The following is a 26,378-nucleotide window of genomic DNA, read 5'->3' on the forward strand; positions in this document are numbered from 1 at the left end:
TCAAGGAATTGTGATCCTTGTACGCTAGCAAGCCCATTTGGGATCCTCAATTGCCAAGTCAGATCTCATCGACCACGACCATGAGGAGGGCACCCACAAAGGTTCTTCCAAGGTGAAACATCCCATCTGTGACATCAGAGAGTGCACCATGTGTCTGTGCTATTCCAACTGGAAGGATCCTTTCCATGATATGTGAGGCAACATCCTATCAGCAAATCTTACCTTTTCTATCTTGCCAAACCGTACCTTTTGTTGCAGTAGCATTTGCCGTGCGGTGCTTTAACTGTGTCGTGTTTAATTATTTCAGTTATGCAAAATTGTATTATTCAATAGGGTTATGTGATGTTTAAGTATTAATTTTCCACTTCAGTTTCACGAATGGCTATATTGGTTGTTTATAGTGTGTAGATGCCTTGTTTATGTGTATTTGGTTGTTAGGTTGGTTGCAGTGAGCATTTTTCTAGTTATCGAGCAGATGCCTTGTATATATGTATTTGGTTCTTAGGTTGGTTGCAGTGGGCATTTGTCCAGTTATCAAGCAGATGCTTCGTTTATCTGTATTTGATTGTTAGGTTGTTTGCAGTGAGCATTTGTCCAGCTTTCAAGCAGATGCCTTGTTTATCTGTATTTACTTGTGAGGTTGGTTGCAGTGAGCATTTGTCCAGTTTTCAAGCATATGCCCTCTTTATCTGTATTTGCTTGTTACGATAGTTGAAGTGAGACTCTGTCCAGTTTTCAATGGCTATATTTGGTCGTTATACTGATCATTTATGCCTTCTTTATTTCAGTCATTCACAATGTGATGTTCATTATGTGCAAGTTGTAACTGTGCCGCTCGACTGCATCAATACTAGTTTGAACGGCTATATTTGGTTCCAGTTATGCCTGGTGTAGTTAACACATGCCCTTTATTTTAGTTCTACACATTTATCCAGTGTGATGTTTAAGCATTACCTACGTTCTATTCATTTTCAACAATAACAGTTTGAATTGCAATATTTGATGGCTATTAAGCCTGTTGCCGGTAACATTGCCTTCCATTTTATATCTTCTTTAACAACATGCTGAAACCAACACATTCAAGATATCATTTGGAGATGATGGTGTTTACCTTTGCTATATTTGTTTGATGTTAAGGTTGCTGTAGTTATCATGCTTTTCCACTACTTATGCATGACAACAACGGGAGTGGCCACCATTTTACGCCGAGGTTAGTTTCATCCCTCGGCTTGTACTTCCCCCGTCGTTTCGTAATGTATTGCATATACATCCAGCCTGGACACTTGTTAATTAGCTTCTAATATTGACTTGTTGCTTGTAGGTACATAAGCCCTTAGCAAGGATCCACGCATCATCCCTTTTTGCATATGGGGCAATGAGATATTCATGAACAAGCATCAAGTGAGGAAACTGGTAAGGATTATTAGCAAAAAGATACGAATGGTGGCAAGCAAATTATTTGTTTATGCTCTATCCAACACAACATTGAGCTATAGGATGGTAACTATAAACTCTACAGCTCTTTTTACTGCCGATAATGAGTTGTTTGACAATGATGTCTGAATTTTTTTCGTTCAAAGTAGTTCACTAAAGATTACCTCGCAAAGTACATGATTGGTGGACACACAATCACTACAAAAAAAAAGACACATCCGTGACATTTTGGGCCGAACGAATTTTTTTTCTGTCATACATATGACACTTCTATGACGATAATTTTGACAAAACCCGGTATCATCATAGATGTGGTGGGCTCCTACTTCTATGATAAAAAATTATGACAAAAAATGGGCTTTTCGTCCTGGGCTGGCCGGAGACGCAGCTCCATGACATTCTTTGGGCCGTCGATGACGGAAAAAACCGTGGTAGAAGCGAGGGCGAGGAAACTTTCGGGGAGTTCCCGGTTACGGTGGGAGGTCGGGGCCGAGCGATGCGCGTTTCTCTCGTACACGTACGTGTGTGTGTGCGAGGCGTTGGCTCTAACTAAACCCAAGCGAGGCGTTGGGCTCTAACTGAACCCGAGCGACTGCACTGCAGGCTACGCGTTACTGAACCCGAGCGATCGATCGATGGCTGTTAACTGAACCCGATCGAGCGATTCCTTCGCTACTGCTGCTAACTGAAGCCGATCGATACTGCCTCTGGATGAACAGTGAGCGTTGCGGGGGGGAGGGGGTTTGGATGAACAGTTACCGGTGGGGATGGACGAACAGGACCCCGTGGTGTTGCCTCTGGATGAACAGGACCCCGATCGATCAAGCCGGTTGGGGCTGGATGAACAGGACCCCATGGAGGGCTGGATGAACAGGACCACCCCGTGGAGGGCTGGATGAACAGGACCACCCCGTGGAGGGCAAGATGAACAGTAGACGGTGGAGGGCAGGATGAACAGTAGCCCGTCGAGGGGTGGTTGAATAGGAGCCCGTGGAGAGGGCTGGTAGAACAGTAGCCAATGGAGTAGCGCACGGTGGAGGCTGGATGAACAGGAGCCCGTGGATGAATAGTTGCAGGTGGAGGCTGGAGGAGGTCGATGGTGGATGAATAGTAGCTCGTGGAGGCTGGAGGGGGTCGACGGTAGAGATGAACAGTATCCCGTGGAGTCCCGTTTTGCGGTACGCCACACCCCTCCCGATGAACATGACCCCCGTTTCGACCGTAGCGCTCCAACACAAGTCCATTTCATCTGTCTTGCGGTACGCCACACCCCTCCCGATCAATAGGACCCCCGTTTTGACCGTAGGAGGTACATTTCCTCCGTTTTGTGGTATGCCAGACCCCTCCCAATGAACATGATCCTGTTTTGAACATGTCCGGTCGAACACAAGGCCGTTTCCTCCGTTTTGCGGTACGCCAGGCCTCGTTTCCATTGCCTGTTCCATCCAAGCCCTCCCGATGAACACGACCATGCATTCCGTTCCGACCCAGCCGGTTGGATCCCACGTGTTCTGTTGCCTCCCGATGAACACGACGCATTCCGTTGCCTCCCCATGAACATGATGCATTCCGTTGCCTCCCCATGAACACGACGACGATGCTGTTTCTCCGTTCCGACCCAGCCATGTCAACGAGCCCTCGTTGTACCTATGCGCGAGTAGACGTTCTAGACCCCGCCCGTATGTACACATATGAAAGTGTGTTATATCGACTAGAGGGGGGTGAATAGGCGATTTTTATGAAAGTCTTCAAAACATGGAAGTTATGAAGACAAACAGTAGAGATATGCCTATTACTATGCACCGGAAGTTAGACTACACTAGGCAAGCCATGGTCAAGTATCAATAGAGTGAAAGCGCAGTGACAAATAGCTGTAGTGTAATAAGGATCAGGTAGGAAGATATTATGAAGCCGAACAGATCATACACTCATGTTGTGAAGACAAAAGATAAATAAGACATGCAATGACTTCACAATGAGTAATCAGTAAGTAAAAGGAAGTGAAGATGAAACCAGTGACTCGTTGAAGACAATGATGTGTTGGACCAGTTCCAGTTGTTGTGACAATTGTACATCTGGTTGGAGCGGCTAGGTATTTAAACCTTAGGACACACAGTCCCGGACACACAGTCCTGAACACGCAGCTCAGGACACCCAGTCCTCACCGTATTCTCCTTGAGCTAAGGTCACATAGACCTCGCCCAATCACTCTGGTAAGTCTTCAAGGTAGACTCCCAAACCTTCACAGACTTCGTTCACTGGCAATCCACAATGTCTCTTGGAATCTCAGAACGCGACGCCTAACCGGCTGGAGGATGCACAGTCCTCAAGTGTAAAAAGTCTTCAGATCACACAGACAATTAGACTTAAGTGATGCCCAATTCTCTCTGGCTCTGGTGGTTAGGGCTTTTATCCTCTCAAGGAATTCTCTCTCAAAGGCTTCGAGGTGGGTTGCTCTCAAACGACAAAAGCCGTACTTTCTATCTGAGCAGCCAACTGTTTATGGTTGTAGGGGGTGGGCTATTTATAGCCACTTGGCAACCCGACCTGATTTGTCTGAAATGACCCTGGGTCACTAAGGAACTGACACGTGTCCCAACGGTCAGATTTCAAACTCACGCGGCAACTTTACTTGGGCTACAAGCAAAGCTGACTTGTTCGACTCTGGACAAGATTCGCTTTCATAGTCTTCACTCGAAGACATAGTTTTTTGATTTAGGCATCACTTCAGTCATTCTGACTGGTTCTCCTGGACCCCACTTAATAGTACGGTGGTTCCTATGACTCAACACAAAAGAAAAAGAACTACGAAAGATCTAAGTCTTCGAGCTCCATAGGCTTCATATCGTGTCTTCTCTTGTCATAGTCTTCAATGTGAATATCTTCATATACCACCTTTGACTTCAATGTCTTCATACATTTTTAGGGGTCATCTCTGGTAGTAAAACCGAATCAATGAGGGACTTCTACCTGTGTTATCCTACAATTCTCACAAACACATTAGTCCCTCAACTAGGTTTGTCGTCAATACTCCAAAACCAACTAGGGGTGGCACTAGATGCACTTACAATCTCCCCCTTTTTGGTGATTGATGACAAACTAGTTGAAGTTTTCAACGGGGAATATAATCTGTGAAATTGTTAAAGAATAAGGAATTGTCTTCATAGGTTGCAAGGGCTCCCCCTGAAGATGTGCATTTGACTTAATTTGCTTTTGGAATGCAAATGCACATGGAAGGTTGTACTTGTGGAGATCCACCTCAACTTATGATGAAAATCCACTATGCATGTGAAAGTATATGAAGATAATGACATGCATAATGGAAAATGGACGTCTGCAGAATGAGCTAAGTGCGGAATTTATCGTCGCACATGCGGAATTTATCTTTGCAAAACAAGGTGGCAAATAAGTAGCAGACGACCATCTAGTTTAAGTGTTACAACTCATAAGAACCAAATGTAACAAAAACGAGAGTTGTAAGCACGAAGCAAAATATAAAGCACCCGCCCATATGGACCCGCTTGAAGACTATCAATCTCATATGCTTCTCCCCCTTTTGTCAGTAATGACCAAAAAGGTTTGAAGACATAGAGTCTCTACTCGTTCCCATGAGGAGTAGGTGAAGTAGCAGGGTTGTTGGTGTTGTTTGGCGGTGCATAAGAGCTTGGAGGTGCTGAAGGATATGGCGGTGAAGTAGCATCGTCTTCTTCCTCAATAATTCTGGCAGTGACTGTGGCAGCAGAGGAAGAGAACTCAGAGTCTTCAAGGGATGGAGTTCCTAGCAGCACAGCCCTTCGAGGAGGTGTGGAGTCAAACTTGAATCTCTCAGTGAAGCCATCCTCTTGAAGATTAGCTTCAGAAAGCATCATCGTTAGCCCTTTCCATGTGCGGCGACAGGTTTCATGGGCAACGAAAGCATTCTTGGTGGCAAGATTTCAAGTGCGATTAACATCCACCAAGAGGCTATTCATCTGACGCTTCAGCCAGTCATGATGCCTATCTTGTTTCTGATGTAGGGCCACAAGAAGCTCTCGGTCGTTGAGAACACGAGTGGGCTTCTTGGGTCTTGAAGCAGTGGCACTGTCAGTGGCTTCAGTTGAAGCAGGGTGTGGTGCACGTGTAGTGCCAGCCAAAGGATACACCCGAGAAACTGCTTCAACGCCTTCAACGTTCTGTGTAAAACTCTGATGTTCTGCATTCTGAAGACTTAGAGGTTGCTTGGCAGGCTCAGAATATATGGCTTCAGTCGACATGTCCACGTCAGGCAAGAAGATCCGATGGTTGCGGGCTGAGGGCTGATACTTGATGGCGGAGTGTAGCTTGATCAGCCGCATGACCCAAGGGGCGTAGAACTTCAAACCAAACAGATCCATGCCTGATGCAGCAAGTTGGCGTATGAAGAAGTCCTGTGCATTGAAGCATTTGCCATGAAGTATATAGAAGACCAAATTCTTCATTGCACCCTGAAGCTTGGCATTTGGAGAGTGCCCTTTGATAGGCCAGAGAGTTCGCCTGATGATGTGATAGATGGTTCTGGGCAGGTACTCAAGGTCTTCAACGAAGAACTCTGTGGGATGCGCAGCATCTGGGGGCATTGGCTTCATCATGCTGAGCATTTGACTCATATTGGGTTCTGTCTGCTGAAAGATGCTCTCAATAGATTCAGTATGCAGCTGACAGCCTTGCTCGAAGAGATCGCCAGGAGTGGGCAAGCCAGTGAGCTCAATGATGTCAAATGCATTGGCTTCATGATGAACATTGCCAGTCATCCACTCCAAGACCCAAGTCTTCGGATCTCTGCTATACCCTTTGATGTGAAGTTTGGCATAGAATTGTAGCAGTAGCTCTTCATTCCAATGCTCTTCATCAGTGACAAACTGCAGCAGACCCACTTGCTTGAAGCAATCCAACGCTTCTTCTAGACAGGGCAGACTAGCTACAGCTTCAATGTCAAGGCGCTTGTGTGGGAAGATGCGACCTTGGTTGTAAAGAATGCAAGAGTAATAGCTTCACTGAGGATAGCTCCAGAACCGATCAGATGATATCCGTTCCCTTGAGTAGGGGTTCCTAGAGCTATCGAAGAATGTGTTGTCTGCCCTGAAGCCATTGATGTTGAAGGAGCCAGGTGCTAATGCAGGACCTGGAAACCTTGGTAGTCTTGGGATTGGCTTCTGGACCTGAGGCCTGTGCTCAACATGATAGTTGAATTGGGGACCGGCAGCAGACTCAGGAACAGAAGTGGCGGGTTCAGTGGCTTCGCTGTCTTCTGAAGCTTTTGCTGGGGAGGGCTCCACATTAGCTTCGTTGTTGGTTGTGGCAGCCTCAAGATTTTCATCCTCCACTTGACGAGTTGGAGGGTCAGTCACAGGCACGTTCTCCTGGAGAACTGCTTCTTGGTGGAGCAGAGGAGTGGGCTCTTGTGGTACTTCTTCTTCTGCGGCTGATGCAGCCGGAATGTCTTCAGCATAGACTTGAGGCCTTGGACCTTTGTGAAGCCTGCGGAACGCAGACGACACCTGTGGGGTTGGAGTGGGCTGGGCCTCATAGTCTTCTTCCTCTTGAGGGCGATCCGCCCATGAAGCATCATGTGCAATTGGCGTCAGTGGATGACCAACACTGATGAGTTCGCTGTGTTCTAACTGAGGAAGGGCTGCATCATCTTCTACATTGTCACGATGACCAATGTCTTCAGCAGCGATGGGATCAGCTGCTGGAATGTCTTCAGCTTCAGGAGCCTCTGTGGAAGCAGGCTCATGAACCGTCAGTTGATGTTCTGCGTCAGGGTGAACCATAGAAATGGGTTCAACTATCAAGGGCTCTGTGGGAGCAGCCCGAGCTTTCTTGGCCTTTCTCTTTTTCTTGCTGGGGGCAGTAGGAGAGGCTTCAGAGCTTTTCCTCTTCCTGGCTTCAGCCTCAGCAGTTCTTGTCTTCTTGAGCTCTGAAGCTGTTGACCGGCTCTTTGGCTTCGAGCCAGTCATTCTTGTTGGGAAGACAATCGGAACTGCTTCTTGCCTTGGTGCATCAGATTCAGCCGTAGCAGGCTTCTTCTTCTTCTTTGCGGCCATCCTAGGGTCGATGCCAGGACGCCCAAGTGCCTTGCGCTTCTCAGCCTCATTATAGGCTTGCACACATCTGTCAGCCAGAGTCTTCATGCGCTCACGCGAGCCCTGAGCTTCTGCACGCTTCTTCACAAAGGCTTCCTTGAGCTCGTGCATCATTGTCTTGAAGTTCTTGCCACATGCTTCTTGAACTAAGCCTTTTCATAGTCAATTTTCTGCTTCAGTTCAACTATGCGCTGGGCAATAGCAAGTTCTGAAGTAATGGCACCTTGGAAGGCAACACTGAGGCCAATAGGTAGCTGCAGATCTTCAAAGCTGATGTTTGGCGTGTCAAACCACTCGTCAATGAAGCTGTGGATGATGGTGACATCAAAGAGAGGCAGATCATTGAAGATTTCTGCTTCTTCTTTGCTCTTGATGAGCTGCTCAAGAGCGTCATCTGCAAGATCTTCATCACTTGACAGATCAATGTCTTCATTGCGCAGGACGGCAGCAGCTGTTAGCTCTTTGCCAATGTGAGACAGAGGCATCTTGGCCTTCTGGGGCCTGGAGACGCGTGATAAATCTTCAGACTGCACACTGTCTTTGGGAGGTGCAGTTGCCAATGGCTTCGCCCTTGAGATTTTCGGTGAAGAGGCAGGCTTTGAAGTTTTAGGCTTCTTCATCTTCTTTGGCTTCAGCACTGCAGGAGCTTCTTCTGATTCAGAGTCAGCTGGAGGCTCATTCACTGCGGTCCCTTGAACTAAGATGCGGGTGATGAGGCCTTCAAGGTTTGCATAAGGACCGATGACATTGGGTTCTGCTTCTCGTGTGCCATCTGCCCTTGGTGCTGAGGGACCAGGGTTGAAGTCTAACCCAAATTTCTTCTTGTTCTGCTTCGCTGAGTTTTGGGCAAACTGGAAGTTGCGCTTCAACAGATTGTCGTCACGACACCAGAGTAGTGACGACAGATGTGCATCATTAGGCTGTGGCCCACGAACCATGCATGGATAGAAGCTTTGGGCAATAGCTTCATCTCTGGACCTGGGTTGAAGATTCTTGTATAAGATGTCTCCCCACGGTCTTTTGATGGCACTTTTCTCAGCATACTCTTGGGTTGTGAAGCGGTATTTAAACCATTGTTCTGCCCAATAGCGTCGAATCCATTGGATTCGGGTCTTGCGCTGACCATAGTCCTCTTCAGGATCTGTCTTATACATTTCTGCGAGTTCATCAGGAAGATCTCTGGATGTTCTGCCAGGACGTTGTCTGCCCCCCTTCCTTGCTGCTTTCTCTGAAGCCATAAACTTTAACTTGAAAGGCTTCAAGACGTTCAAAGGCTTCAAAGGCTTTCTCTTGCTGGACCAACATGAACTGGCTTCAGGAGAATTTATGTGTTGCTGTAAGAATTCTGCAAATGAATGCAGACTATGAGAACCAAAGGATTCTCCCACGGACATGTACCTGTGACAGCATTAAGGTGTGAAGGAAGGGGAAGAGGTCATATGCATTCTCAGAAGATTTTGAAGATAAATCAGTTTAGAAGACATTGACCTCATCGTGCGAAGACATTCACTCATAGATAAGAAGTTGGTTCCAGATTTGTACGAACCCACAGATCAGTACAAGTGAGGAATCTAACTACTTTGTGACCCATACGTGAATATACTAGGCATGTTATGAGATGCAGTTTGAGAGAGATCTAGCTTGTGTGAATAGAAACTGCTTGTGGTAGAAAGTGACCGATCAATAGGATCAACGGTGCTGTAAAAAGGGAGTTTTATTTACCACACTGAGAACTGCTAGATGGAGTGGGAGATGAGGCCGAGCAGTTCACTCTTTCGTGCCCTAACTTGGCGACGGAGGAGACCTATGGCGACGGTGGAGAGGACGATGTCCGCGGTCGGCGTGAATACGGCGTCGGAGAGGTTGCGGCAGCGAAGCGCTTCGTCGCCGGCGTCGTCGAAAGCTAGCGGTGGCGCTAGGGTTTGTGCGAGGGTGGAAGAAGAGATAATTACCGCTGTAAGTGTGTATTTATAGGCACAGGGGCGGCACTGTGCTATTACACAGGTGTCCCTGGCGATTCGCATCTGAGGAACACGTGGCCAGTATGCGGAATTTTGGGGTTTGTTCCACGTCCCACGCACGCCTGGATTGTCGGGTGGTCGTTCCTACTTCTTCGGATTTCATGTGGAGGAATGAGCATTGAAAACGGACTTAATGGTTGTCTCTGTATCTTCTGCTGACAAGGACACAGAGAAGACATTCGACAGTTTCAATAGAATGCATATGACTTGGAGAGATAGAGTTTGAGATAGAAAGCATAGAGAAGTTGGGGTCCGATCACATTCACTTAGTTCAAAAGATTCAACACGAAGACATAGCTATAAGTGAATGCTGTAGAGGACAGAACAATAGCATATATATATATATATGTATATATCTATAATCAACATAGTGAAGATAATCATGAAAATATGTTGAGTTCGAAGACAAACCAAATGTGAAGACATTGCAAGGTAACGCCATGAGTGAAACACTTCAAAACAGAATGTTTGGAGGTGGCATTACCCACCGTATAGGAAGTATTAGACCCAGACACGGCGCACAATTATCGTGGCACTCCGAAGTCAAATTCCACGTTAATGTATTCACACATAGAATGTATGTCTTCATTGATTGAAGATATACTTCACTTCGTGTGTTGCACATCTAAGTCATCAATATGCATAAGGGTTAGGATGTGTGCCTGATCACAGGACATTTGAGGATTCCAGGATATTTAGCTCACATCGTAACTTGCAAAACCTTTTCTCATCCAAGGGCTTGGTGAAGATATCTGCCAATTGCTCTTCAGTGTTGACGTGTATGATATCAATGTCTTCCTTCACAACATGATCTCTGAGAAACTGATGACGAATTTCAATGTGCTTTGTCTTCGAGTGCTGAACTGGGTTGTTGGCAATATTGATGGCACTTTCGTTGTCGCAGTAAAGTGGCACTTGCTTAAAATGAATGCCATAGTCCTTGAGTGTTTGCTTCATCCACAGAAGCTGAGCGCAGCAAGATCCAGCAGCAATGTATTCGGATTCAGCAGTGGAGAGAGATACACAGTTCTGCTTCTTTGAAGACCAACATACAAGTGATCGTCCCAGAAAGTGACATGTGCTTGATGTAGACTTGCGATCAACTTTGTCACCAGCATAATCAGCATCCGAGAATCCAACCACATCAAACTCTGAGCCCTTTGGATACCATAATCCTAGAGTTGGGGTGTGAGCCAAATATCAAAGAATTCACTTCATAGCTAAGTGATGCGACTCCTTTGGTGCCGCTTGAAATCGAGCACACATGCAAACACTAAGCATAATATCTGGCCTAGATGCACATAGATAAAGTAAAGAACCAATCATGGAGTAGTATACCTTTTGATCGAACTCTTTACCATTGTCGTCAGGACCCAGATGATGTTTGGCTGGCATTGGTGTTGTGAAGCCTTTGCAGTCTTGCATACCGAACTTCTTCAGGCAATCTTTGAGATACTTCTCTTGAGATATGAAGATGCCATTGTGTTGTTGTCGTATTTGAAGACCAAGGAAGAACTTCAGCTCCCCCATCATGGACATCTGATATTGCTCTTGCATCATATATCCAAACTCTTCACTGTACTTCTGATTGGTGCAGCCGAAGATAATGTCATCCACATATATTTGGCACACAAACATTTCACCATCATATGTCTTCGTGAAAAGAGTGGGATCTAGGGAACCAGGTATGAAGCCTTTGCTCTTCAGGAAGTATTTGAGTGTGTCATACCAGGCCCTAGGGGCTTGTTTGAGGCCATACAGTGCCTTGTTGAGCTTGTATACCATGTCAGGATGTTTTGGATTTTCAAAGCCAGGCGGTTGTGCAACATACACTTCTTCAATCTTGCGATTGAGAAAGGCACTCTTCACATCCATTTGATATAGAAGTATGTTATGATGATTTGCATAGGCCAGCAGTATGCGTATGGCTTCAAGCCTAGCCACAGGAGCAAATGTTTCATCGAAGTCAACGCCTTCCACTTGAGTACATCCTTGAGCAACGAGACGAGCTTTGTTTCTGACAACTTGACCATGCTCATCTTGCTTGTTGCGGTATATCCATTTGGTGCCTATTATATTGTGCTTCCATGGATCAGGACGCTTAACCAGTTCCCATACATTATTTAGCTCAAACTGTTGAAGCTCTTCTTGCATAGCTTGAATCCATTCAGGTTCCATGAAGGCTTCTTCAACTTTCTTGGGTTCTGATATTGAGACGAATGCGAAGTGCCCACAGAAATTTGCTAGCTGAGTTGCCCTTGAACGAGTGAGTGGACCAGGTGCATTGATGCTATCAATTATTCTTTCAATCTGCACTTCATTGGCAACGCGAGGATGTACAGTGCGAAGACTTTGCTCTGGCTGTCCATTGTCATTGTTGGAAGGAATGTCTTTAGGATGAGCATTGTCTTCATGTTGATCAGGTGCTGAAACGATAAGTTCTTCTTCAAGATTAGCTTCAGAAGGTATAATTTCTCCAGTTCCCATTAGCTTGATTGATTCACTAGATGGAACTTCATCTAGCACACTTGGCAGCTGCTCTCTTTGTGATCCGTTGGTCTCATCGAACCGCACATCCACTGTTTCAACTACTTTGTAATGAAAGAGATTGAAGACTCTGTAGGAGTGCGAATCCTTTCCATATCCAAGCATAAAACCCTCATGTGCTTTTGGTGCAAATTTTGAGGTGTGATGTGGGTCCTTGATCCAGCACCTTGCGCCAAATACTCTGAAGTAACTGACATTTGGCTTTTTGCCAGTAAGGAGCTCATAAGATGTCTTGTTCAGTAGCTTGTGAAGATAAACACGATTGATTGTATGGCATGCAGTATCAATGGCTTTGGGCCAGAATTTTCTTGGGGTCATGTATTCATCTAGCATCGTTCTGGCCATCTCAATTAGTGTTCTGTTCTTGCGTTCGACGACGCCATTCTGCTGTGGGGTGTACGGGGCTGAGAATTCATGTGTGATGCCCAAGGTATCAAGATATGTATCAAGGCCAGTGTTCTTGAATTCAGTGCCATTGTCACTTCTGATGTGCTTTATCTTGGCGCCAAAATTGTTCATAGCTCGATTGGCGAAGCGTCTGAAGACATCCTACACTTTAGTCTTGTAAAGGATTATGTGCACCCAAGTATATCTAGAATAATCATCAACAATAACGAAGCCATAGAGGCAAGCAGTAGTAGTTAGAGTTGAGTAATGAGTGGGACCAAAAAGATCCATGTGAAGTAGTTCGAAGGGTTGAGTAGTAGTCATGATTGTCTTCGAGAGATGTTTGGCCCTCGTCATCTTCCCTGCTTCACAGGCACCGCATAAATGGTCTTTCTTGAACTTGACGCCCTCGATGCCTATGACATGCTTCTTCTTCGCCAGGGTGTGGAGGTTCCTCATGCCAGCATGTCCAAGCCTCCGATGCCATAGCCAGCATTCTGAAGCCTTTGCTAGAAGACATACTGCAAGCTGTGGCCCTGCTGAGAAATCTACCACGTACAAATCAACTTTTCGATACCCTTCAAACACTAGAGACTTGTCAGATTCCATTAGTACAAGGCAATGATATTTTCCAAACATTACGATCATGTTCAAATCGCAAAGCATTGAGATAGACATTAAGTTGAAGCCAAGGGATTCAACAAGCATGACTTTATCCATGTGTTGATCCCTTGAGATTGCAACTCTACCTAGACCCAATACCTTACTTTTACCAGTGTCAGCAAATGTGATGTGGCTCTTGTCGGATGGACGTAAAGTTGAGTCCATAAGAAGACTTCTTTTGCCAGTCATGTGATTTGTACACCCACTATAAATAATCAATTCTGAAGACGCTGGTGTCGTACCCTACAGTGCAGTTAGGGGGATAGGCTTCACCAAGAGCATTGTGAAGCAAAAACATTTGACGAACTAGTGGGTTATGAAAGCTTAGATCCAGGTTAGGACTAATAGGGAGAGTAGCAAGCGATTCAGGTACGAAGTACATAGTAAGACCATTTGGGCATTTGATCTTGCGCCCTACAAGATGTTTAAGGTCCCCAGCAATAGCGTCAGACGATTTTGGTTTTCTGTTGGAGACCTTTCCCTGCAAAAGAGAGTTAAGCCTTCTTAACCACCCACATCTTCAAGGGTGGCTTAGAAGCAATAAGTCTAAGTGCAGCATCTGAGAATTTTGGCTTTGAAGCCTTTGCAAACAGTCTTGCAGGCGGACAATAGTACTCATAAGAATAAGCAGAATAGTTTTTGGTCTTATGAACATGGCGGTTTGATGAACCGCTCTCATATTCATATGCCTGAGTATGATTTTCCTGCAAAACATTTGCGTTAGTGTGACTCAGGTGAGTCCTCTGTCTGTATGAAGCCTTTCGGCCGTATGAAGCCTTTGGTCTGAGGTTTGTCTTCTTCACGTGAGGTGTCATGATGACATTCACAGGAAGACTCTCCAGACACCTTTTCGGAACCCAGATCTTCTTCATAGGCGACCCATTCCTGCAGTTAGTACCAATGTACCTGGCAAACACTTCACCATTCTGATTCTTAAACAGTATATAGTTTGCATCAAAGGATTCATCAATGATAATGGGGTTAGCACAAGTGAAGCCAGATAGATTGGATGGATCTGCTGAAGGTTCCTTTGCAGCAACCCACATGGTTTTGGGGTACTACTCAGGTTTCCAGTAAGAGCCATCTGCATTCATTTTCCTTACGAACCCTACACCCTCTTTCCTAGGGTTTCGGTTCAGAATCTGCTTTTTCAGGACATCACATAGCATCTGATGTCCTTTAAGACTTTTGTACATCCCTGTTTGAAGCAATGTCTTCAACCTAGCATTCTCATCAGCAATAGCGGTGGTATCCTCAGCAGAGGGGTTAGTTACCGCATCAACAGTTGAAGATATTGCAACAGCAGTAGCAGTAGAACATTCAGCAACAGAAGTAGCATTATCACGCTCAATGCATTTAAGACATGGTGGTTCAAATCCTTCCTGAGCGGGACTGATCTGTTTGGCGCGAAGTGACTCGTTTTCCGTTTGAAGATCTTCATGAACCGCTCTCAATTTTTCAAGATCTTGCTTCCTTTGAAGATAATCATAGGAAAGCTTTTCATGAGTTGTTGAGAGAGTTTCATGACGACTTTCAAGTTCCTGATACTTAACGTGAAGATTTTTTATGTCTTCAATTAAGGATTCAGATCGAGTCATTTCAGCACCTAACAGATCATCGCTTCTGTCTAACAGTTTTTGAATATGTTCCATAGCTTTCTATTGTTCAGTTGCAATTTTAGCAAGTGTTTTGTAGCTAGGTTTTGAACCACAATCAGAGTCATCGTCACTAGATGTTTGATAGTGAGTAGTGCGTGTGTTTACCTTTGCACTGCGAGCCATGAAGCAGTAGGTAGAAGCGGAGTAGTCCTTGTCATTTGCATCGGTGTCGGTGATGAAGTCATTGTCTTCAGTGTTGAAGATGGACTTGGCAACGTATGTTGTAGCCAGACTTGCGACGCCCGAGTCGGATTCCTCCTCAGACTCCACCTCCGCCTCCTCAGAAGCAGACTCCTCCTCTGAATCCATTTCCTTGCCAACAAACGCACGTGCCTTGCCAGATGAGCTCTTCTTGTGTGATGAAGACTTTGAGGAAGACTTGGAAGAAGACTTTGAGTATTTCTTCTTCTTCTTGTCGTCAGAGTCATATTCCTTGCTCTTTCTTCTTCTTTTTGTTCTCATTGTCCCACTGTGGACACTCAGAGATGAAGTGGCCAAGTTTCTTGCACTTGTGACATGTTTTCTTCTTGTAGTAATGAGCAGTAGCTTCATCATTCCTTGAACTTGATCGGGAAGACTTTCTGAAGCCTTTCTTCTTGGTGAATTTTTGGAACTTCTTGACAATCATAGCAAGTTCCCTTCCAATGTCTTCAGGGTCATCAGAACTGCTGTCAGATTCTTCTTCAGATGAGGAGACAGCTTTTGCCTTCAAGTCACGAGTTCGCCCATAGTTTGGACCGTAGATCTCTCTTTTCTCCGAAAGCTGAAACTCATGTGTGTTGAGCCTCTCAAGTATGTCAGACGGATCGAGTGTCTTGAAATTAGGACGTTCTTGAATCATCAGGGCCAAGATGTCAAACGAACTATCAAGTGATCTTAGCAGCATCTTGACGATTTCGTGTTTGGTAATCTCAGTGGCGCCGAGGGCTTGAAGCTCATTGGTGATGTCAGTGAGTCGGTCAAATGTGTGCTGGACATTCTCATTGTCATTTCGCTTGAAGAGGTTGCGAAGAACACTGATTCTCTGATCTCTCTGGGTTGAGATGCCTTCATTGACCTTGGAGAGCCAGTCCTAGACCAGCTTGGATGTCTTCAAAGCACTCACACGGCCATACTGTCCTTTGGTCAGATGACCACAGATGATATTCTTGGCAGTAGAGTCCAGTTGAACGAATTTCTTGACATCAGCAGCAGTGACACCTTCTCCAGCCTTGGGAACGCTGTTCTCGACGACATACCATAGGTCGACGTCAATGGCTTCAAGATGCATACGCATCTTATTCTTCCAGTAGGGATATTCAGTTCCATCGAAGACGGGGCACGCAGCGGAGACTTTAATTATCCCTGCGGTCGACATAGCTAAAACTCCAGGTGGTTAAACCGAATCACACAGAACAAGGGAGCACCTTGCTCTGATACCAATTGAAAGTGTGTTATATCGACTAGAGGGGGGGTGAATAGGCGATTTTTATGGAAGTCTTCAAAACGTGGAAGTTATGAAGACAAACAGTAGAGATATGCCTATTACTATGCAGCGGAAGTTAGACTATACTAGGCAAGCCATGGTCAAGTATCAACAGAGTAAAAGCACAGTGACAAATAGTTGTAGTGTAATAAGGATCAGGTAGGAAGATATTATGAAGCCAAACAGATCATACACTCACGTTGTGAAGACAAAAGATAGAACAGACATGCAATGACTTCACAATGAGTAATCAGTAAGTAAAAGGAAGTGAAGATGAAACCAGTGACTCGTTGAAGACAATGATGTGTTGGACCAATTCCAGTTGCTGTGACAACTATACGTCTGGTTGGAGCGGCTAGGTATTTAAACCTTAGGACACACAGTCCCGGACACCCAGTCCTGAACACGTAGCTCAGGACACCCAGTCCTCACCGTATTCTCCTTGAGCTAAGGTCACATAGACCTCGCCCAATCACTCTGGTAAGTCTTCAAGGTAGACTCCCAAACCTTCACAGACTTCGTTCACTGGCAATCCACAATGTCTCTTGGAAGCTCAGAACACGACGCCTAACCGGCTGGAGGATGCACAGTCCTCAAGTGTAAAAAGTCTTCAGATCACACAGACAAGAAGACTTAAGTGATGCCCAATTCTCTCTGGCTCTGGTGGTTAGGGCTTTTATCCTCTCAAGGAATTCTCTCTCAAAGGCTTCGAGGTGGGTTGCTCTCAAACGACAAAAGCCGTACTTTCTATCTGAGCAGCCAACCGTTTATGGTTGTAGGGGGTGGGCTATTTATAGCCACTTGGCAACCCGACCTGATTTGTCCAAAATGACCCTGGGTCACTAAGGAACTGACATGTGTCCCAACGGTTAGATTTCAAACTCACGCGGCAACTTTACTTGGGCTACAAGCAAAGCTGACTTGTCCGACTCTGGACAAGATTCGCTTTCATAGTATTCACTCAAAGACATAGGTTTTTGATTTAGGCATCACTTCAGTCATTCTGACTGGTTCTCCTGGACCCCACTTAACAGTACGGTGGTTCCTATGACTCAACACAAAAGAAAAAGAACTACGAAAGATCTAAGTCTTCGAGCTCCATAGGCTTCATATCGTGTCTTCTCTTGTCATAGTCTTCAATGTGAATATCTTCATATACCACCTTTGACTTCAATGTCTTCATACATTTTTAGGGGTCATATCTGGTAGTAAAACCGAATCAATGAGGGACTTCTACCTGTGTTATCCTGCAATTCTCACAAACACATTAGTCCCTCAACTAGGTTTGTCGTCAATACTCCAAAACCAACTAGGGGTGGCACTAGATGCAGTTACAACATACGTGGCCGTATTTTCTTTCTTGCACCCTGGCCGCCTCTACTACGACACGTGCGCGCCTCTACATCCACCAGTATATATGTACGTACACGTTCGCGGTCAGAATGACAACGCTACGTACGCTTCGACCAGGTGGGTCCCGACTGTCAGGCACTTCCTTGCGTGCGAAGATGTAGCTGGTGGGTCCTAGCAGTCAGGGGGCGAAATACAGTGGCCCGTCCGGTGGGTCCCCGCTGTCAGGTGGAGGAATAATTATTTTGCACGTAATAAGGAGGCACTTCCTTGCTGCGGCCGTGGACCCAGCTGTCAGCCTCTCCACGTACAGTCCACGTCCGATGGAAGCCGTTCCTTGACCACGTTGACCACACCGCACCGAGAGCACCAGGGCGGTGGACGATGGCGAGGCCTAGGAAGGGGACGACGCGGAGCCGGGGAAGACGCGGCAGTGGATGCCAACACGTAGAGGAGTACGAGGGCACTGGTTCGCTGCGGTGTGAGGCTGCCGTCGCCGCAGAGTAACAGGGGGTGTGGGTGAGTAGAGGGATGGCATGGCCAGTGGTGGGAGTAGTAGGGGGCGGTGAGGCCTCCACCGCATCGCAGCCGGCCATGAGAGGCAGGAGCACGAGGCACGACCGGCGCTGGTTTGGGTGGCTGGAGCAAGAAGACCAGAGGTTGAATAAGCACTACGGTCGTTGGATGGACATTGTACAGTCACTGGAGCTAGAATCGTGCATATTGACTAAGTTGACAGAGCCCTCCATCCCCGTCAACTTAGTAGGCCCACAAGTCAGCCTGCCACTATACTGGGTCCCAGCTAACAGGGGGAGTATTCGTTTTTTTGTGCGTAATAAGGAGGCACTTCCTTGCGTGCGAAGATATAGCTGGTGGGTCCGAGCTATCAGCGGCGGTAACATTTTTTCGCGAAATACAGAGGCCCTTTCGGTGGGTCCCTGATGTCAGGTGGAGGAATCATTATTTTGCACGTAATAAGGAGGTATTTCCTTGCGTGCGGCCGTGGACCCAACTGTCGGCCTCTCCACATACAGTCCACTTCAGATGCATGTCGGTCATTGACCATGTTGACCAGGCCGGTGGACGACGGCAAGGCCTAGGAAGGGAACGACATGGAGGTAGGGAAGACTCGGCAATTGTCTCCCACACGGAGGGGAGTACGACTGTACGAGTGTTTACTGGTTCGTCTGCCGTCGCCGGAGAATAACAGCAGGTGTGGGTGAGTAGAGGGATGGCTAGGCCAGCGATGGGAGTACGGTGGGGCGGTGAGGCCTGCGCGGCAGCACAGCCGGCCGCGGGGAGGAGGGAGCAGGCAGTCCCGCCGGCGCTTGTTTGAGCGGCTGGAGCAAGAAGAGCAGAGATGAAGAAGCACGACGGCTGTTGGATGGACATCTAACAGCCACTGCTTGTGCATCAACCTTTTTTTAGGAAAGCCTCAAATATGTGGAAAATAGCATACATCCCATCTGCCATTATTTGTAATAATTTTCAGCCCATTTGCTAATTCTTAAGGTTTTTTTGGAGCCCGTATTCTTTTTGTTAGCATTACAGCCCAAATTGTGGCCACGGTTAAAAAATTATACGAAATTTTGCATATTTCGGTGCGGTCCGAACTGTTTTTAATCCCGAAATTTCGACTCACATTCAAACTGATTTTAAAAATAAACGTATATCAATATAAAATCCAACAAATTCTCCATGCATAAAAATTAATGTAATTTAAAATCTTGAAATGAAAAAAAGATATTTGAAACTAATTGTCGGTTTGATGTGTTTTAAAAATGTATAACCCATTTCTCATTACTAATGGGCCATTTTCTCGGCCAGCCGAATGAAAGCTCTCCTCGTCTTGAAAGATTTGCAGCCCAACAGGCCTGACAAAGCGACTTACTTGGCAAATCACAAAAAAACTGGGTTGTGGCCGTGGACCCAGCTGTCAGCCTCTCCACGTACAGTACACTTCCGATGGAAGTCGTTCCTTGACCACGTTGACCATGCCGCACGGAGAGCACCACGGCGGTGGACGACGGCGAGGCCTAGGAAGGGGACGACGCGGAGCCGGGGAAGACGCCACAATGGAAGCCCACGTGGAGAAGAGTACGAGGGTTCACTGGTTCGGCTGCAGTGTGAGGCCGCTGTCGCCATAGGGCCTGGCCAGCGGTGGGAATAGTAGGGGGCGGTGAGGCCTCTGCGGCAGCACAGCCGGCCACGGGAGGCAGGAGCATGCGACACGACCGGCGCTGCTTTGGGCGGCTGGAGCAAGAAGACCAGAGATTGAAGAAGCACTACGGCCGTTGGATGGACATCGTACGGTCACTGGAGCTAGAATCGTTCATATTGACTAAGTTGACAAAGCCCTCCATCACCGTCAACTTTGTTGGCCCACAAGTCATCCTCCCACTATGGTAGGTCCCAGCTAGCAAGGGGTATTCATTTTTTGTGCGTAATAAGGAGGCACTTCCTTGCGTGCGAAGATATAGCCGGTGGGTCCGACATGTTAGCAGGGGGAACGTTTTTTCGCGAAATACAGAGGCCCTTCCGGTGGGTCCCAGCTGTCAGATGGAGGAATCATTATTTTGCGCGTATAGTCCACGGTCGATGGATGTCCTTCGCTGACCAAGTTGACCAGGCCGCGCCAAGAGCACCATGGCGGTGGACGACGGCGAGGCCTTGGAAGGGAACGACATGGAGCCGGGGAAGACTCGAATGGCCTGGCTGCCCACGCGGTGGGGAGTACGAGGGTTTACTGGTCCGGCTGCCGTCCCGAAAAATAACAGGAGGTGCGGGTGAGTAGAGGAATGGCCTGGCCAGCAATGAAGTAGGGTGGGGCGGTGCGGCCTGTGCGGCAGCACAGCCGGCCACGGGAGGCGGGAGCAGGCAGTCCCACCGGAGCTGGTTTGGGCGGCTGGAGCAAGAAGATCAGATATTGAAGAAGCAGCACGGCCATTGGATTAACATCCAATGGTCACTGCTACTAGAATCGTTTGTGGACTAAGTTGACAAAGCCAAAGTACACGTCAACCTAGTAGACCCACAAGTCAGCCTCCAAATCTGTCCCAAACAGCATACAGCCCAAAATTTCTAGCCAGATTCAAATTAATTTTAAATCTAAATATACCTTAATTTAAATTCAATGAAATTTTTCCCGCACAAAAACAATGAAATTTAAAATATCAAAATCCGAAAGAAAACAGTATTTTGGAACTAATTGTCTGTTTGCTGTATTTTTTCATTTTACAACCCATTTATTATTACTTATAGCCCATTTCTTATTACTTATAGCCCATTTTCTGGGTAAAATGCATCTCTCCTCGTCTTGAAAGATTTCTGGCCCAGCAGGGCGTAGAAAAGCAAGTAGGCCTACGTTGGTTATTCTGCAAAAAAAAGTGGGCTGGTCATGTGCTAAACATATGAAATAAAACACTGGGCTAGACGGGCCACGGGTCCCGCACAACCCAGTTGATACCCTTCTCCGTCCTGAAAAAACAAAATTACTCGCGCGCTGCTGGGTCCCTACTGTCATCCTCACTATGTACAGTCATCTCCTTATTCCTCCCGGTTGTTGACCATGTTGACAACACCGGAGGGTGGCGCCGCGGCAAGCGAACCAAGGCGGAGGACAATGGTGAGGCCTCGGATGGGAACGAACAGGAGTCGGGGCAGATCACAGCCAGCCGTGGGAGGCGGGAGCAGGCGGTCCCGCCGGCGGTGGTTTGGCTTTGGCGGCTCGAGGAAGAAGAGACTGAAGAAATGCGACAGACGTTGAATGTCAATCCAACGGTCAAGGTTGGCACAATCGTTTGTTGACTAAGCGGACACCAAGTAGCATACTTTTTTATATATAGGAAGAAAACTGCGAGGAAAATGCGTTCGTCTGCCGTCCTCCTCATAGGGAACGTTCGCCACATAAGTGACTAGCACCCTTGGTTTTCAACCGAGAGGTCTTGGGTTCGAGTCCCAGGAACTCTCAATTTTGTCCTCCTTCCTTCCTTGCAAAAAAGGGAAAGAAAATCAAAGACTTGGGAAGGCGTACAGAACAAGCTAGTGTACCAGTAATGAGACGTTGCCAAGTTTTAGAAAAAAGAAAGACGTGCTCCTGTAGCTGGTTCGAATCCAAACCTAGACTATGACTATATATGGTGCTATGCTACTCTGCAAGTAATGAAACTGACATATCCAACATTCGCTTCTCCTCTTCTCTACTTACTCTACCTAGCATCAGAAGCTCTGGCCGAAGCAACCATGTCCGCTGGCTGCTCATCCACCTGCTCTTTAGCAGGCAACAACCAGATATGCGCCAAGTCGCAACCCGTACCATCGCCTGTGGGTCTCATCACACCCTCGCCGACACATGCACCACAACCGATTGCTCATCGCAACCCGCTGCCGTTGGTGTGGTGACACTGCTGCAAATCACGCAGAGTCATCCGTCGCGTCTCAACCATAATCCGCAACCCTGGCCGAGTCTTCTACAAATGCCCGAATCATGGGGTAATAATATGTTTAAGTGTTGTTTTGCTGCTTTCAGTTGCTGATTTTTTTAATAGTTTGGTTGATGATCTACCAATTTGATTCATGCAGAAAAGGGAAGATTCGTGTGATTTGTATTTCTGGGAAGTTGCTGATGTGGGGGAATGCAACTACGCTGATTATTTGGTTAGCCGAGGAATCCCAATACCAGCAGGTTGGGGTGTTGGACAAGTAACTAAAGGAACGACAGAAGAGGAAGATGCAGAGCAGAAGGTTAAAGATGCAGTTCCTCTGATCATGGCCAAGCAACAGCTGCTGAACGGCCTTGACAGCAATGAGGAGATGAAAGAGCTTGTGAAGATAATGGGCAAAATCGATGTGCTCTGTAGGATGATTGTCTCTTTATTTGCAGTTTATGTAGCACTCGTGATGTATTCGGTGGCTACGACATGAGCACTTTGCTGAAACTAGTAATGAGTGAAACCTGTGTAGCAGGCTGGGCGTAGTGTTGTGAACATCTAATGATTTCTATTAACGGAAATCAAGGGGTATCCCCTTTTGCTCATGTAAATAAATAAATAAATAGCAGAGGCCCTGTCGGGTCAGCTTTGTTCTCATTCGAAGACGTCGAGCAAATTGCAGTCCAATAGCAAACTATGTCATCAAATTCAAGTTTCATAGCCAAATATGAGTACAACTAAACAACAATGTCATCATGTTTTAGTTGTCATACAATCACGAAACACAAATCAGCATACGTAACAAGTGATGTTCTCACAACAAAATACTAAACAACATGTTCATCAGGTTTTAGTTTTCATAGCAAACACAATTTCACATAGTAGATAAAAAAACATCTTCTGACAGGCAAATACGACAAAAGCAATGTAATCATCATCCACAGCAGCAGCGTCAACATCTTCGCCATGTGTATCAGTCTGAATCATAATTCCCCATGGTGTCATCTTCTTCTTCGTCCTCAACGTCCTTGAATGTTGGCTTCTTCTTGATCAACTCTTGTATGTCCATAGCACGATAGGCAATCTTTTCGTGGGTGTCATTGACGTGATGGTTCTCAAAGATATTAGGAACATCTATGTTATCTTGTACATCAGGAGAAGTGTAAGCATAATCTTGTTGTGCAACTTCATTAAACGAATTCCTCTGCTCAAACCTTTGCAATACTCTCCAGTCATCGCTACGTGCAAATGTGTCTTCCAAGAAAAATATCTGTGTTGCTTGATTTGCCAAAATAAAAGGCTCGTTGGTCTGGTACGCCGCCTTGACATTGATGGATTTGAAATAATCATCAACTCTGGGTTTTGCGATCCTGGAAAACACGTTATACCAAAGACAACACAACAGAACCACACACCAATGATCCTCGAAACTGGAGATATACTGCAACTGAATAATGTTTGTTATGTTAGCATACATTTCAGTTATCTCTTTTTCATATGTATCCGTGCTCATGATGGCACTGTTTTGTGTCTTTCTGCCTTCGTCTCGTGCAAGGGTGTTGTAGCGCACATCTCCAACAATGCAAGATTCATAATGTCTTACTCGAGTATCAGGACCCATTGCTAGTGAGTAAAGGGCGTCATCAACTGCCTACCCATCCTCTCGCATCTTCTTAACCTATGGTTAGAAAATAGACAAGCTGATCATCTTATGTACTCAATATATTAAAAAAATTGACAGTGCACTTCAAAAGCTTACATGGTTCTTGAACCATTTCGCAGATCCTGCCATAACTAGTTTGTCAATGTTTCTTGGATTTTGCGGCAGTAACTCCTCTTTGTAGATGCTGCACAACATACTGATCGCGTCAAACATCTAAATATATAAGAATGTGCTGCAAGTTTAGTAGATTACGATGTATAAGCTACAATACTGCACTTACTTGATATAAGGTAGTCCTCTTATCGACTCTTCCCTGTCCTAATCTTTAGGTTTGTCCTCTTATCGACTCTTCCCTGTAACTCGAACAAAATAATCGAAAACATTGAGCCCGGGATTGTCTTCACCCACTTCTTTGCTAAGCTGATCAGCTGTTTCAATGTATTTTGAGCAGAATGTCAACACTTCTGTAGCAATGTAGGCCTCTGCAATGGAACCCTCGGGTCTAGCTTTGTTCCTAACATAGCCCTTGAAAGTGCCTAGCCACCTTTCAATAGGGTACATCCAGCCATACTGTCCTGGACCTCTAAGTAGTGCCTCGTCAGGTAGATGAACAGCCAAATGCACCATCACATCAAAGAAGGCTGGAGGATATATCTTCTCATGGTCGCATAGGATAGTTGGTATCTTGTCTCTAAGACGATCCAAAGCATCTATCCTGATATTCCTACTGCAGAGTTCCCTGAAGAATTGTCCCAACTCTGCAACTGCTCTGTATAAGTCAGGGCGGCCCAATCCTCTAAGGATAACAGGTAAAACCCTTTGAAGTAGGACATGGCAGTCATGAGTTTTCAACCCTTGTACCTTGTTTCCATCTGCACTGACTCTCCTTTTAGGGTTGGAAGCAAATCCATGTGGGAATCTCACACGTGACAAGACCTCGCAGAATTCTTTTCTTTTTACCTTGTCCAAGACGTACATAGCTGGTGCCATATCCCATGGTGTACCTTCATCTTGCACCTGCAAATCCTTTATGATACCCAGGTGTGTCAAATCAATCCTAGATTTTAATGTATCTTTCGTCTTGCCTTCAATATTAAGAAGTGTGCTGATAATGTTGTCACATATATTTTTCTCGACGTGCATCACAACAAGATTATGTCATAGATCCAAATCTTTCCAATACTCCAAGTCCCACAAAGTGGACCTGTGGGTAAACAATAATCTCTCTTCTACCCTGCCACGCTTCCTTTTCCCGCTACCATTACCAGGATGGTTTCCTGGTGTAATATGCCTGACCTTCTCTAATTCCACTTGCAACTCATCGGTGGTGAGCCTCTTTGGCGCATCAGGGTTTTCATGTTTTGCATTGAACACATGTCTTCGGTATTTTCTAGGATGCGGCTTGTCCTTGGCAAGGAAACGATGGTGTCCAATGTAACAGATATTGCTAAGTATTGCGTATGACAGCGGATTCCTGTCACAGTGAACACATGCATTGTAACCATGTGTCGTTCGCCCTGACATAGTGCCCAAAGCCGGATAATCATGGATGCACCAAATTATAACAGCACGTAGAAAGAATCAGCTGGTGGGCTGCTATATAGGTCTCGAGTGAGAACACCCTTCCATAGCTGTTGAAGTTCCTCCACAAGAGGCTCCATGAACAAATCAAAATCCTTTCTAGGACTCTTTGGACCTGGGATGAGCAAGGCCATCATGTAGTTTGATTCTTTGGTGCAGACATTTGGAGGCATGTTGTAAGGGATAACAAGCACTGGCCACATGCTATATGTGGCGCTCTGGTGGCCAAATGGGTTAAATCCATCTGAAGCTAAGCCAAGTCTAATGTTTCTTGGGTCAGCAGCAAACTCTTTGTGTTTCTTATTGAAGCTTTTCCACTCACTACCATGAGATGGATGGCTCATTACATTCTGATCTCTGTACTCCTGGTTCCTAGAATGCCACAGTACATCCTCTCTTGTTTCAGCATCATGAAACAACCTCTGTAATCTTGGTGTAATTGGAAAATGTCTCAGAACATTATGAGGAATCCTCTTCACAGCATCGCCATCTTTCCATCTCGATGATTTGCATTTCAGGCATTCACTTAAGTTGGCATAATCCTTCTGGAACAGAACACAATTATTCTTACAAACATGGATCATATCATATCCAATTCCAACTGCACGAAGGAAATTCTTCATTTTACTGTAGGTGTGTGGCAGCTCAGACGCATCTGGGAAAGATTCGCGGAAAGCAGCCAACATCGCATCGAATGATTTGTTGGTCATCCGCTCAGATGTCTTCACCTCAAGAAAGGTGACCATAGCTGAGAATACTGACAGCTTATTTCCTGGGGTGACAGCAACGTTGCATTGTTCCAACATGCGGGCCCACCATTTTTCTTCTGCAGGTGAAAGTTCACGGAATGCACGAGCATTTCGTAGCATTGTTTCAATGTTGGTCAAACTCACTAGCTCCGCCACCACCACCTCCTCCTCCTCTTCCACCTGAGCATCAGGCAGATCAAGATGGTGATCTGCTGCTTCCACGTAGTCAATAACATTGACGTTCACAGCTTCACCATGATGAACCCACCTAGTATATGTGACCGACATCCCATACAAGTGTAGATGATTTTGCACAGTTGACTGGG

Source organism: Triticum aestivum, chromosome 6A (assembly GCF_018294505.1).
Source record: "Triticum aestivum cultivar Chinese Spring chromosome 6A, IWGSC CS RefSeq v2.1, whole genome shotgun sequence".
In the NCBI taxonomy this organism is placed as follows: Eukaryota; Viridiplantae; Streptophyta; class Magnoliopsida; order Poales; family Poaceae; genus Triticum; species Triticum aestivum.